Here is a 14,922-nt window from a genome sequence, read left to right on the forward strand (position 1 = left end):
AGCTAACTTTTTTTCTTTTTAAATCAAAACCTCAAATTGGACTCAAAGCAGCTATTTATTACCTGTCAGGAGAAGCTGGCATTTGAATATTAAACTTATATTAAATACATTTTTAATAACCTCTCGTGTGACATGTCCATGGGGCAGAGAGGAAGCACTGCTCTGTGCACATAGTAGGTGCTTCAGTACTTGTTGAAATGAACCCAGAGAGCCGCTGGGCTTGGAGGCAGGAGGATCTTACAGTATCCTCTTCCCTCCTCTGTCCCTGCTCAACTGGCCTGGGCCCCATTCCTGGGCCCCAGGATGCCGCTGTTTTATCCAGGGCATGTGAGGGGAGTGCATCCAGGGAGGCCGGAAGGGACAAGTTGCAGGAGAAGGTGAGCCAGCAGGAGCTTTGCTTGGCTTACGTGACAACCTTGGTGTGATTCCAATGGTCACTCCCCAGGAGGGGCCCCTTTCAGCACGTTGGCTCCCTGGGCAGTTTCAAGGGGTTCAGTTCAGTGCCTGCTCGTTCACCTTTAGGGACAGTGCCAGGAACACGGACAGCTGGGATGCACCAATCAGTTACAGCCACCCTAGAGCCACATCTGTTCCCCTGGTCTGACACAGGGATAAGGGGCAATGCCATGTGTTGTTTGCTTAACCTTCCCTAAATTCTCTGTGGGACCCCACCATCTGTAGCTCATGCATAAGGCTGAAAACCGCTGGAAACAAACTCAGGGGTAAAGTCCCTGAGGTAAGAAGGGGACGATGCTTGCTCCCTCTTCTCTTTTTGGGGAGCCAGCCAAGGCATTCCCTGGAGAAGGCAGCGTGTCTCACACTTCCCTCTGCATGCACACCCTCTGCCCATCTTGGGAAAAGGCAAAGCCTACTCGAGCCCTGAGATTCTGTGTCCAGCTGGTTCCTAGGTGATGCTAAGGCTACTTACTGGCCCAGAGACCACACTTTTGAGTACCAGGGTGGAGTCCAGCACAGTGCTGCTGGGACAGGAGCACTATCGGGGTCCCTGGGGCCTTGTTAGAACACAGGCTGCTGGGGCCCATCCCCAGGGCTCTGACTTGTGTGTGGGCCAGAGAGGGGGAGTCTGCACTTCTAACAGGCTGGCAGGTGATAATGACCATCCAGGGGCCACACTTTTTTTGAGGGGGGAGAATTGAACCTTGGGCTTTCACACTGCATTCCATCCCCAGCTCTTTCTTTCTTTTTTCTTATCTTTTCTTAAAATTTGAGACAGAATCTCACTAAGTTGCCCAGGTGGAGCTCCAGCTCACAATCCTTCTGCTTCAGCCTCCCAAGTGTTGGGATTACAATCTTATACCACCCTGCCTGGGGCAGAGACCACATTTTGAGAAGGGCTGGCTTTTAGGACCAAATCCTGCTCTGAAGATGCTTAGAGTTGGACGAGGAAATGAGACTGCCATAGCAAGCAGACATGAATGTAGCCTGCCTTCAGGACAGGCGCACACCGAGTGCTGTGGGGATCGGAGGAAGAATTAAGGTTGGGTGTCGAAGATTAGGCTCAAAGGAAGATAGGTAGGAGGAAAGGGGCCCTCTCTTGGGGGATCTTTCTGTGCAGGCTGCAGAAGTAGATGAACGCAAGTGTTCAGTGTCGAAGCTCCTCCTCCTCCTCCCTCCCCGACTGCCCTTGCTCCCCTCCGAGGATCACAGGAAAGTGAGCATGGACCATCTTCTGTGAGCTGCTTGGTGCTCAGCCATGGCTGCACATTCTCGGAATACCTGGGGCTTTTTTTTTTGGTACCAGGGATCGAACTCAGGTCCTTGTGCTTGCAGAGCAGGCAGCAGAACCACTGAGCTACATCCCCAGCCCTATACCTGGGGCTTTTTAAATGTGAGCAGGAGCTTAGCCTGGTGCCCAGATTCTGACCTAGTGGTTCTTAGGTGAGGCCCCAGACATTAGATTTGTAAAAAAGTAACTCCTCCAGTGCCGAGGCTGAGAATCACTGACCCAAGTATACTCCATCCGCCCAGATGTGGCTTACTGGGGGCTGGGCATGGATTGCTCTCCATTTGTACACTGAACCCTTACCACTCCCGGAGCCCAAGCAGGCATGAGAGCCTCTGCTGAACATCTGCCCCACTGAGTGGAGCAACTACTTTTCCTGCCTGTGCTTCTTGCATGCGGAGACTCTTGGGACAGAGGGGCAGATGGCAATGTCAGTGTGACTGTGTTGATGCAGCTTTTGGGTGTCACCCAAGCACTTGTTCCCCTGTCAGATTCCGGATGTGGCATTTAGATAGTAAGCTGCTGCTGCCGGGCACTTGCTGGGGAGATCAAAGCACCCAGCAGCATCCAGAGACATCGGGGTCTGGCTGCCAGGAGCTGACAGCTCTGGGCGTGGGGCAGGACGAGGCTGGCACGCAGTCTCAGCGTGAAGACAGATGCAGCGGACAGCAGTGCACCTGGTGAAACCTCCACTCCCAGAGCGGCTCCTCCGCCTCCAGTCCTGGCTCTCCCCACCAGCAGGGGCTTTCGGGTGCACCCCTGCACACTCACCTGGACGGGAAGCGTGGTGGCGTGGACTCTGATGGCTGCCTGTGGCTGCCATCACATGATGTCCCTCACGGGGAGTGCGGCACAGATAGCCCCGAGGTTCCATCTCAAATGGCTCCATCCTAGGGAGCAGGTGTCTGGAAGTGGGTCTGGGGCAGGGGACATCATCTCGTCCTGCTTCTTCACCTTAAGGAAAAGCAGAGAGGCTGCACCCTTCCTCCTGTGGTGCCAGTAGGGGTGTAGGGCTGAGATTGCCCAGCCTGACTTAGAAGGTCTAGCATGTCCTCTGTGTCCCTCCGGTGCCTTTGGTGCATCTTCCGGAGCTAGCAGACTGAGGGCAGGGACAGGAAGAACCAAGCCTTCAAGGTATGCTGGTCTCGGGCACAAGCTCGAGCGCAGGTAGCCTTCTGGGAAGTGTCCCTGCTCGCTGCGAGTCCTCAGCAGCTGCCCAATGTCACCAGTGTTTATTAACCTTTCCTGCACACAGCAAAGAACATCGTGTCTCTCCACACAAGCGCTCAGGAATTTCAATTATTTAGTGTTTGGCTCCCCCGCTCCCCACTTTTCCGCAGACGCAGTTATTAACATTTCCCTGGTTGGATTTCTGAAAGAACAGTTTGTCTCATCTTGACAAGAGAGTTTGAGAGAAGCGTGTACATGGGGGTGCACTTGGGCCCAGGAGTCCACCCTGGCCTCTCCTTCTCCCTGGCCCTCAGTTCTTTCCATTTCGAGGGAGAAAGTTAATGGGGTCCGCCCCCACCCTCTCCGGTGTCCCTCCCTGTTCCCAAGCTTTGAAAGGCTCTGGGTCTCCCATGAGGATCACTGCTCCAAGGAAATTTGCTGCTGGAAGGTCTGAGATGCTTTTCTAACCTTCCAGCCCCCTCTTTTTGCTCAGAGAGGCAGGGAGGAGGAGGGAGCACTAATAGGAAAGGGGCTGTTCTGGGCACTCAGAATGCCCTGGTAACAAAGGAAGAGATGAGAGCTCCTCTCCCAGTAAATGGGAAGATGCCGTTCTCCCTTCTCCCTCCCTTCAGCTTGGCCCCAGAGGTGACATGGGGGTGTGCATGATCCTGACTACTCACAGGAAGCCATCTTTTAGATAGGGATTGGGAACTGGAAGAATTTGGGGCAATAAGAAAGATGCCTCCTCCACCCCATGCAGGAGGCTGTTCCACAGGGCATGAAGCCACAGATGCTGGAGAAGCAGGGGTTCCAGCATGAGGTGGTGTTGGGGGGCTTCATTCTTGAATGTTCCTGCCAATCCCGAGGGCTGGGAACAATGCCAAGGCCTCCCAGTCCTCATGCCTGGAAGCTTCTCAACAAGGCATCTGCTATTTGCCTCTCAATGTACAAGCAGAGAACAATGCCAGGGCAGACCTATAGAACTGGTCCCAGCCCCTTAATCTTCCCATCAGACCCAGCCTAACATGGGCTCCCTCATCCACCTTCATCTCAGATGCATCAGCACACAGGTGCATCAACCCACAGATGCATCATCACCACACAGATGTGTCACCTCACAGGTGCGTCACCCTGCAGGTGCATTACCTGCATCCCTCCATCCTGAATCTGCATTGCCTTGCTGCCTCCCATCTTTCCTCCCCTCTACCTCCTCCCACTTGCCCAAGTAGAAAGTAATCTTTCTCCTCAGAGTTCTTGGAATGCTCTCTCCCCACTTGGCAGTGACGCACATCAATTTCTCCTTCTTATTCTAGTTTCCCACCTGCATACCTTCTATAAGCTCTGAGTCGGGAAGCTCCATTATGACGAGAATCATAGCTCATCCACCTTTATGGCCACACTGCACCCAGTCCTGCAAATGCTGATTGAATGATATGAAACTCAACCTAGTCACATTCTGGGGATACATGTCACCATGAGAAGGCTGTTCATCTCTGCTTTGCTGTTGAAGTTGGGGCATCTCTTGGTCCAGCGAGAGTGAAGGGAAGGGCCTCCTTCTCTGAGTTAGAAGCAATTGACAGCCATTCTAGGTCAATTACTATGTGGCGGTGTTAGGTGCTGAGGGGGCTACAGGCAGGGACAAGACCCAGCAGGATGTCACTGTCCTCCTCCCAGCCTCTTCCTAACAAACTCAACTCCCCTGCCACCCATGTAGCCCAGCCACACTGGTGACAAGAATCCTATGGTGAAGAAGCTCTCTTGGTTCTCACAGTACCTTCCCCAGTGCCACCTCCTGACCTCTGAAAGTGCCCAGACCTGCTCTTCATTGCTTTGAATGTCTTTAGTCAGATTTTCATATTTCTTCTCACCCTTAGCTGCTCAGTTTTCACTCATTCTGTCCACCCCCTGCACACTTTCACATCTGAGCATCTGTTGTAATCACAAGGTTCAAGAGTTAAGACTGGATTCCTCTTCCAAGCAACCTTTCAGGAAGTATTTGGTAGAGCTCATTGCTTCTTCCCCTGATGTATCCCATATCCATTGGTTGGTTTGCTCTTTGGTATAATTTGTGTGTTAGGATAGAAGACTAAGCTGCTATAATATAATTGTTTATGCAACAGTGGCATGTTTGAGTAACACAGTGCATTTCTCTCTTGCCCAATATTATTTGGAGAGTGAGTGGCTTGGATTGGTGGGACCTCTCCCTCTTTGGGGCACTTGGAGACCAGGTTTTTCCACTGTGAAGTTCTGCCCTGCTGAGGCATTGTGGCTAGAGGTGTCTGAAGCTGGGTTGAGGTAGTTCAAGTCAGCCAACAGGAAGGAAAAACACAGCTTGGTTGCTGCCCTTACTCCACAGCCCCCTTCTCCATGAGGTCTGTCTAACCAGCATGATAACCTGCTTTCTGCAGTGATGGTGCTGCACAGCAAGCCAGGCAGACAGCTCCAGATTTCAAGCTGAGCTCTATAGACTCCTACAAATGTTTCCCAAGATCCCTGTCCCAGCCAGGTGTGACAGTGTAGGCCTGGGATTCGGAGACAGAAGGACTGCAAATTCACACCCAACCTGGACAATTTAGTGAGTTAGTTAAATTCTGTCTCAAAATAAAAAATAAAGAAAGGAACTGAGGATGTAGCTTAATGTGAAGGCCCTGGGTTCAATTCCCAGTACCATAAGGGAAATAAATCCCTGTCCCTTAATTATTCAAGTACACTAACCCATATGGAGTAGTGAAAGGAAGACCAGCCCTCTGAGCTACGGGCTTGACCGTGAAGCTAGTGCTCTAGCCTAGGTACTGCTGTAAAGGGATTTTGCAAATGTGATTAAGGGTACTAATCAGCTGACCTTAAAATAGGCATATTACCTTGGATTTCTAGGCAAACTCATTGTAACCATACAAGAGAACTGCATGGGGTTGCAATCACATGCAAGGACTAGAGAGAAGCCTCCTCCTAGATAGACATGGAGAGGTATCCCCAACCATGGCCAGCCAGGAAATGAGCTACAGTCCTACAACCATGAGAAACCTGAATTAGCCAACAACCTGAATGAGCTCGGAAAGAGATTCTACTTACAGCTCCCAATGAAATACAAGTCAACAGACACCTTGATGTTGTCCTTTCAAAACCTGGAGCCAACTTGGACTTCTGACCCATAATGCTTGCAATAATCAATGTGTGTTGGATGAAGCCAGTAGGTTTGTTATAACTTATGGCGGTGATAGGGAATGAATACAGAGTCCTCACATGACATCTCTCTTCATGTTTGTGGTCTGCAATTTGGCTGTGATGTGGCTGACCTGGGCTGGGCTGGGCTGCACTGCAGACTTCCAGGAGGATTACAGCAATGACAGAGGCACAAGAGGCCACATCCAAGCTCAAGAGCATTTGCAAAGCCTCCATTCACCATGGTGGCCAACACAGCCTTGGCCCAAAGGCACCACATGGCCAGGCCCAGCATCCTGAGGTGGGGAAATGTCCTACACCTGCGCTGAGTGGGGGGCACTGCTATGTCACCTGCAGAGCCAGGATATAGGATTCTGCTAAAGGAGAGCATGGAAAACTTGGGACCACAATCCACTCTGCACACCTTCCCGATGATGGTTCAACCTGAGCCCCTATCCTGCTGTCTTCTCATAGCACCACCACCTTCCGACACACAACACACCTGCTTCTTGTGTTTATTTCTTTACTCTCCCATACTAGCACATAAACTCCATGAAGGTGGGAAGTGGTGTGCTAGATGTCCACCCCCAAAGCCTCATGTGATCAATCACAGGCTTGATCTAGAGTGTGTGAAGCAGGGACTGATTCATGGTGCAATTCTGGGATCAAGGGCTCTAGGATTAGGGGTATGAGCGCTACCCGCCCTAAGTAGCCTGAATAAGATCAAAGGGGCAGGGAGATGCTGCTAAGTCCCCCTTGTTGCATTTGGTGCCTTGTGCTCGACATGTTGTTTCTCCTCTGCGATGACTGTTTGCCATCCCTGCCTTGGAGCCAGCCGACTATGAACTGAAACCTCTATGAACTGTAGGCCAGATAAACTCCTTCCCCTTCAACTTCGGATGTCACGTATTTTGTCTCAGCCATGAGAGAAAGGTAACTAACACACGGTGTCTATTTTGTTCCCTATGTATCTTAAGTACGGAGATCAGATCTGGAATATAACAGGAGGTTGATGTGTGTTTGTTGAGTGAATGAATGATCTTAGCCAAGATGTCACCAACCACCATGGTCCTCACTGGGGGACGTGATTCATTTGGTGCCTAGAAAAGCAGCCCTCACCAGAGCCCAGTGAGATGGACAAAAGCCTCATCACAATGCAAAACCAAACTCAATTCTCAGCTCTCATTTGGAATCTCTGATGGTATCAAGGAGTTGGAGGAAGTGCTAAAAATAACCCTCCAAAATCATCTGAGGGAACAACGCTGTTCCTCTCAGGCTGGCTGTTGGCGGGGCCCTGGGTCTATAAATTCAAACCGTGGGGTGTGCCAGTCCCCGAAGACTTCACTCCTGGAGCTAAGATAATAATCCCAGGCTTTTGGCAGGATTTTCTGGATCTCACTCGGCTTCTCTTCAGCATGAAAGGTCGGCTCATCCCTGCCAAATGGAACCACCTCGGAAAAGCTGGCCAGGACTGTTAGCGCCTCTCTCCGCAGAGCCGGCTAATTGGTGGATTCCACCCGCGTCTGTGCGGCGCCAGGCGAGCGCCTCTGTTACCCGCTCAGGTCTCCACACAGCAGGTGTTGCTTTTATCCCCTTCGTAGATGGGAAATGAACTCACTTTCCCAAAGTTACACAGACAGAGGCGATGGAGCAGAGAGAGATTCGCAGCCAAACCTGGGGCTCAGGGCCTGGTCCTCCTTTCACTCCGCCATGTAGGCGGAAGGTTCTAGAATCCCCGAAACGGGGCTTGTGTGTGTGGTGGTTTGGGGCTGTGTATGACCTGTAGCCTGCAACCTGACTTCTTGCATTCCTTAGGTTCTTCTCAGGACTGCTGAGCGCTTACGCAGCAGCAGCAGCAGCAGCAGCAGCAGCAGCACGGTGGCCGTGTTGGAGCAAAAGAGTCACAAGAGGAGCAAGGAGCAGAGACAGACCTGGTCACAGGTCTTGACTGGAATCAGTGCTCGGTGGACCCAGGGATTCTCCCAGAAGTCACCATCATCATCACCAGGACCACTGTAATGTTATTAAAGAGTCACAAGAGGAGTAAGGAGCAGAGACAGACCTGGTCACAGGTCTTGACTGGAATCAGTGCTCGGTGGACCCAGGGATTCTCCCAGAAGTCACCATCATCATCACCAGGACCACTGTAATGTTATTACTAATACTATTCCTTACCGGCTGTGGTCATCACCGTCACGCCACTGCAGGATTAGTATTTACCAATACAAGATTAATAATTAATATTAAAATGTGTATGAACGTCATCATTATTACATTGTCACTATACCAGTCTATCATAATCACCATCTCATGATAATCACCATATCATATATCACAATATGTAATCATATCACTCTCATAATAATACGATTATAATAATAAATACTTATTACATTTGCTATGTGTCAGGCTTTGGTAGTGGTAGGATGATCCTCATTTGACAGAAAAAGAAACTGAGGCACGTTGAGGATCCTGCCTGAGAATACCCCTCAGTAAGTGGTGGAGCAGTGGCGAGCCTGGCATGCTGATTCCAGGGCCTGAGAACACAGATATGGTGCTTTCATTTAAAATGTGGCATTATTGAGCGCTCCAGTCTCACCCACTCAGAGTAAGAGGAGGAGGCAGGAGGGCAGGGGCTGGGAGACCCAGGATCAGAAGGCCCTGACCTCCCAGGGATGGGCCAGGAGGAGTGGTACAGCAGTTGTATTAAAATGCAAATTTCTGCCTTGCTTGCTGGTTTATCATCTGACTCGTTATACAATTTGCCAGTTATAGAAGAAAAATTACCATAATGGGGCCTTGGGGAATGGTTGTAAAAAAGAGACCAAACGTTACTTATCGGCCGTTCCACTACAATTATCTTCTGCATTTGTTCTTTTCCTCCTCAGAAAAATGAAACCATCAATGCCAGGGACAGGGTGCTGACCAGGCGGGAGGCAGAGGCTGGGCCTTCGATGTACTTTGTCGCTCTACTCACTGCCCTGGCCTGACCACTGTCCTCTCTGCCAGCAGGCTGGAGGGAAATTTTCCAAACAGGAAGAGAGATCGAGGTTCTGCAGGAGAAGTTCCAGCATCTGCTCTACTTTTCTATTGTAAGACTGGCAGGATTGATCCCCTTTCCTGGGGGCTTGAGGTAGAGGTGGGACAATTTAGGAGGACCTCCTGAGCATAATCCCTTGGCCTCTGCAGATGCCAGAGAGGTACCCTGGGCTCAGGGAGGCTGCAGATAGGCAGGCTTCCACAAGGGGGCAGTTGTCATGTGGGGCAGACCCCGCAACGCAAGCTCTGAAGTTGTCTTTCCAGCCTGTGCGTGCCAGCCTTGCCCTGCTCCTGGGCTCCTTGCAGGCAGGGGCTGAGGCTTTTCAGTTTGATTTTCTCAGTATCTAGCCTAGTACTTGGAACCTAATAAGCAGGAAATAAATATTTGATGAATGAATGAAAGTGTCTGTCTGTGAGCATGTGTCTGTGTGTTTCCAGGTTATTCCAAAGTCCTCCCCATGGGCTGGCTTCTTTCAGGTCTAGCCAAATCTTCTCCAAGCCCCAAGGCCTCTGATGATTTCTCAGGCTTCTATAATCAGCATATGAAAACAGACAGGGGAGCAGATAACGATGCTCTGCAGGCTGCCTATGCATACTGTTTTGATATTTATGTTTTTTGCAAACCCTGGGTTTCCCTGTCATTCTTTTTCACTCCACTGTGGACTCAGAACTTCTTGTGTCTTAGTTTTTGGAGCACCTGCTCCCCATTTACTTCTGCCACAATATGAAAAATAAGCCCTCAGTGCTCCTTAGTTAAATTTATAAAGAACAAATTCAGTGCCACATACCAAATGCTTGGTAACCATGCCTCGCAGGGACCCTCCAACCTCTAGTTTCTCAGCCTTCCTGCAGATAGAGTCCAAGCATGACTGTTGGCTTTTGCACAGCTCAGAAGTTATACTCAATCTGGAGGAGCCACACCTCGGCAGCTGAGGCGGGGTGTTACATGGATCGCAGCGGACACCTTCCCAGTTTGATCTCTGGCTCTCTACCCCGGTAAGTGGTAAAACCAGCCAGTATTCCTGCTCTGGGTGGCCAGGCAGTGAAATCACTTCCCAGAAGAGGCAGAACATTATAATTGGTACCTCCAAGCCCTGTGGCTAAGGGGACAAGCTTTCCCCATGGCCGGAAGTTTCTTTTCCAATAGGAAAGTGAAACTATGAGAGGAGAACAGGCAATGGTTTCCAGTAACAATCACAAATCCCTAGAGCACGGATCAGCATCTACGGCCCAAGGATCAAAAGCAGCCTGCCATTTGTTATTCACAGCCTATGAGTTAAAAATGCTCTTTATGTGTTCAAATGGTGGGAAAAATAAAAATAATATTATTCCATGACACATGACAGTGATATCAAGTTCATATTTCAGTGTCCATGAATAAAGTTTTACTGGAACACAGCCATGCTCATTTATGTGCTTATTGTCTAGGGATAATTTTGCACCAACAGTTACAGAGCTGAATAGTTGTGAGAAAGACCACAGGGCCTAGCTGGGTATGATGGCACATGCCTATAATCCCAGCACTCTGGGAGGCTGAGGCAGGGGAATCACAAGTTTAAGCCCAGCCTGGGCAATTTAGTGACTTAATGAGACCCTGTCTTTAAGAAATAAAAAAGGGCTGGGGATTTAGCTCAGTGCAAAGGCCCCGAGTTCAATCACGGTACCACAAAGAGAAAGAAAAGACCATAGGACCTGCAAAACCTGTAAGATTCACCGTTTGACTCTTTACAGAAAGCTTTTGTTGCACCCTGCCCCACAGCCCGGACTGTCCCTCTGACCCCACCCCATGTCCAGTGTGGCACCTGGGCAATTTGAACAGCACAGGAAACATTTTTGCTTTGGGGGAGATTTTTCTCCTACTTTACTTTATACTTCTAGAAATGAAGAGAGAGAAGGGAGGGAGGAGGATGCTGAGGGCTGACAGTTCTTGGAACATGGTATTTCCAAGTCATCTTAGCTTCATTCTCTCCCAGGAAAACAGTGCTGCCCAAAGGGGATGAGGAGACCTCAGACAGATAGCTTTGTAGTGCTGATGTGGGGAACCAGGGAGCCTCCGAGAACTGACCTCACTCATGCTCCATCCGTCCCTGCCTTGGGGTATTTGTAGATGCATCCCAATTTTGGTTCTGAAGGGGTGACCATAACACAATGTGATACTAAGTGTGCAACTAACAGACATTTGCTTGGCACTACCACAGGCAAATACTGTGCCACTTACGGAGAAGCAGCATTATCAGTAGGGCAGTGCCCTGTGGTCAGAGAGCTTTGAAGCCTTTGTGGCCCATTGCATACACAGCCTGTCCCAGGCTTACCCCGGTGTGCTGGGTACCTGTCACTGAGCACCCACAAGCGCATGCATGATTTTCACAACCACCCCTCTGTGGAAGACAAAATTAACTTCCTTTACAGAAGAGGGGACCAAGGCTCAGAACCTAGATTCCCCTATCTAGTGGGGATCTCTGTATCTGCAGGCCTCCAAAGCCCAAGGCTGTTTCGCTGCCTGCAGATACCACAGCTTCTTCTGCAGGCACAGAGAAAAGAGTGTAAAAAGCTGGTGCTCCTGCTGTTCTGTGGACTTGGCTTGGCAGAAGGAAAAAAGAAGATTGAGCTGGCTCATCTCCGGGAGAGCCTCCGTAATTCTTAGGCACTTTTCTGGGAGAAAATTTTCTAAGCTCTCTGGCCTCCCAGGAGCCATGCTTTACTCTGAGCTGAGCAGGTGGATACCAAAGGGTGAGGTGATGGGCTTGTTTCATTCTGCCTTGAATTATTCACTGGCATACCTGTCCTCCTCCCTGGATTATCAACCCTCTGGCTGCAGGGACAGTCTCTCAGTCTCTCTCAGATCTGCCAAGCAGACAAATATTAAGTGCCTACTGTCTGCCAGACAATCTGCTAGCTGCAGGACTCAGTGCTCTATATATGGTAGGTGTTTAGGAAATGCTGATTATATGAATGAGTCTCTGCTGATTCAGTTCGTACCAGCGCCAGGCTTTTTCTAGGGGGTTCCAGGAGGTACCAGAGTCCCTAAAAAAAGAGGAGGGATGACACAGATATGTGGGGTAGCCTCATTTCTCCCATGGCCTCATCCATCTGCATTGCTGATCTGAAAGGATTGTTCTCTCCATCACGAAGGGGTCAGCAGGTCAATGTTCACAGCTGCTGTTTCACTCAAGAGCAGTTCTTATGGACCCCTAACGGTTTTCCAGTCTTCTTCTTTTGACTCTCATTTATCTTATGCTAGAATCTCCCTAGTTCTAACCCCATTACCATATTTAGTTCCCATCAACTCTTTTCAGTTAAAAATCCCAGAATTCTTAATAGTGAAGACTTCACGTCAGGTACTGGGAGAGGATCCTCCCTTTCCCTTCATGCAACCAGTAACCCTGACCCTCAGGTGTTGGCAGGAGAAAATGCTTGTCCTGTTGAGAGAGAAGCAGTCTTCCCTCCAGCCTTTGAGATTCGCCTTCTGCACTGGGTCTGTTGTTAGGTCCTCCAGTCTGGCTCCCCCTCCTCAGCCCTCAAAGTCACGCACAAACACTTGGAAGTTGAATAACATTCAAGGCAGTACTCAGTGTCAGGGTTACTAAACAGATAGCAGTGGGGTGACATGCCAGACGAGCTGGTCCCCAGGGATATCTTGTTCTCTGAAGATCCCGTCTTTCTGTGTCTGAGGATAAGCCAGCTGGTGGCATCATCACGGCATTGTCATCCAGATCCATCACCTAAAAAGCTTCCCTCCTCCAGGTAAGGCCAGGAGGAGAAGGCCAGAGACTCATCGCTGAATCTAGTTTCCAGTTGGAGGATGCATCGTCTCCTTGAACAACAGACAATAGGTCACTTGGCCCTCCATGAAGAGATATGCCCTTCAAATCTGTGAACTCTACAAGCCAAACTCTCAGAACACCACCAGTCAACCCCATTTCCATGCAAGAGATGTGTACAAGCATCAAGGGGCTGTTTGGTAACCATCACTCATCTCAAGAATGGGGAGGTATAGAGAATGTGCCCTATTGCCTCTGTCCCCTCCTTTTTCCAGTCCTCAACGTTGTCAAAGTGTCTGTTAGGGTTGGTATCTAGAGGTACCCCCACAGCCTCATGTGCTCATAGGTGGAGCTTTGGGGAGGTGACTGGGTCAGGGGTATGTGTCACTCATCATTGGATTTGCCCACCAAGTTTATGGCTGGGCGTGAAGTTAGGATGTGAAGCTGGCTGGGAAGAGGAGGGTCTCTGGGGGCACAGCCTGGAAGGATATATATCCATATCCCTTTGTGGGACTGTGTGATTCAAAAGTTAATTACTCCCCTAGATTCTGTTGTAAATTTGATGGTTGGAGTGTGTTTGCCTCGGGACAATGGACAATCAGTAATAGGGCGAGGTTACTCAGCCATCTGTTTGGCCTAAATCCAAATGTCCCGGGCCGGTATCTATAGGACAATCTGTAAACAGGGTGGTCCTGTCAGTCAGGATGTCTGCTGAACATCAGCATGTGACAATGAGCCACTAACCTTTGTTCTTTTTTTTTCTGTGAATCCACATGTTAACCCCCCCCCCCCTTAACCCCCTGTAAAACAACCTCGGACTCTGAGCCAGGTGCCTCTCTGAGCTATTTTGCTTCGGGAGTGCCGTCTGGCCAGACTAATAAAGGTCTGTTTCCCAACATGGCCGGTGTGTTCCTTCCTGGGTGTGCTCCACTCCAGCTCCTTGGAGCGTTTGGTAAGGCCTTTGGTCTTACATTCTGGAGGCACCGCTGGGATCCCCGGGTGTGCTCCACTTCAGCTCCTCGGAGCGTTTGGTAAGGCCCTCGGTCTTACACCTTCTCCTTCCTGATCCCTCTCTTCCTGCTGGGACTTGTTTTCAACACAACATCCTACTGCTAGGTGGGCAGAATGTGCCTTGGTGAAGCTGAGACAGAGTTGGAGATGCCTGTGGTCCCTAATGTCTCTTCTCAAAGGCTCCTGAGGACTTCAGGAGAGTGTGTGAAACCATTAACACCAAGTTGCCACAGCCCTGCTGTGTTTCTGCTCCTCCCATGCTCCACCCACTAATTTTTCTTGGTCCCAGTGATCTAGACTCAGTCACTTGGGATCCATAAGAATCTGTACCTGTGTTGGGTGTTGAACAGCAGCCCTCACCTGTGCCCCCCTAGATGCTAGGAGCACCTCCTCTTCCAGTGTCTCCAGATATAGCCAAATGTCCCCTAGGAGACAAAATCACCCCATGTTGAAAACCACTGAGAAAAAAGAAAAGAGAAGTGGATGGGAGGTTTTATTTATTTTGAATTCATGACTGTGCCACAAAAGCTCCCTGCTAGCTACCAGTCCTTGACCTTGGACTGTTCAAATCTGCGTTAGCCTTGAGTCCACTCTGTCCACACCAGCCACCTGTCCCCTACCCACCAGGGCCCACCTCATCAGACTCCTGCAGGAGACCTGCCTTGGCATCAACTCCCGGAAGTGGAAGTGTGGTGAGGAATGTTGATGAGCGGCTGATTCAGGAATCAACACAGTAAAGGGCAAAAGGATCTGACTCAGAGAGGTGAGCAGGCCAGCTGGGGGCTGTGATAGCCCAAAGTAGGGTGTCACATTCCAGAGGGGGGGTGGGCTTACCTGGGAGGGCACAAGAGGTGACCGCTTTTGTTAAACATTTGAAGTTTAAAATCAAAGCAATGGCTTTATCTCCTTCAACCTTCTGATGCATTGACTATTTGATCAACTGTGAATCCCTTTGCCTTTTAAATGTTTAACTATAAGCTGTTGACTCTGGGTTAATGTATGCTCCTGTCTTTCCTTCCTCCTCAGCTGAGCCCT

This window comes from Heterocephalus glaber, unplaced genomic scaffold, assembly GCF_053883595.1.
Source record: "Heterocephalus glaber isolate CG9 unplaced genomic scaffold, H.glaber_assembly_v1.0 deba00000937, whole genome shotgun sequence".
NCBI classification, from domain to species: Eukaryota; Metazoa; Chordata; class Mammalia; order Rodentia; family Bathyergidae; genus Heterocephalus; species Heterocephalus glaber.